We start from the raw sequence: 582 nt of genomic DNA, 5'->3' as shown, positions 1-582 counted from the left end.
CCCCCCCGTTTTCAAGTGCTGAAGCCTGCCTGTGTGGGGGGGGGGGTCGGGGGGGTACCGAGTTTGCCCTGAAAGGTCAGCGGCTGTTATTTGTGGGAAGACCTCCCCACCCAGCCAGCCAGCCCCACTAAGTGCACCGACCCCCCGAGGGAGGGGGGGGAGTCGCACTGTGGTGTAGCTGTTAAGAGCGTTGGATTAGGATCAGGGGAGACCCAGGTTCAAATCCCTACTTGTGCCCTGGGAGGCCGTTGGGTGACCTTGAGCCGCTGGCACTCTCTCCACTTGGCCTACCTCACAGGACTGTTGTGAGGATAACAATGTCAGCCCCGGGCCGGGGGGGGGGGAGACAGGTTGGGGTATAAGTGAAGCAAATAAATCAGAGGCACCGAACTGGCAGCAGAGCTCTTTGCAGGAAAGCCATGCCCCCACAGCCCTGGTGGGGGTTTTTGGAACTAGTCTTCAGTGTGGCCACCGTCCCTTGCCGGAAGGGCAGCTGCAGCAACTGGGCTTTGCCCTCCGGCCCGGCTGCTGAGGGGGGAGAGGGCGGCAGGGCAGCCTCCTTAGAAGGTTCCAGGAGAGGCT

General features: G+C 62.2%; 1 protein-coding gene across 1 annotated transcript in view; it reads left to right on the top strand.

The window, feature by feature from the left end:
• RNF214 (ring finger protein 214) overlaps positions 1-582 on the top strand; it is a 14,684-nt gene that overhangs the window by 10,774 nt on the left and 3,328 nt on the right. The window lies entirely within an intron of this gene.

The sequence above is a fragment of the Gekko japonicus genome, unplaced genomic scaffold (assembly GCF_001447785.1).
Source record: "Gekko japonicus isolate JY-2015 unplaced genomic scaffold, Gekko_japonicus_V1.1 scaffold1031, whole genome shotgun sequence".
NCBI lineage: Eukaryota > Metazoa > Chordata > Lepidosauria > Squamata > Gekkonidae > Gekko > Gekko japonicus.
This window is presented reverse-complemented; position numbering and strand designations above follow the sequence as displayed.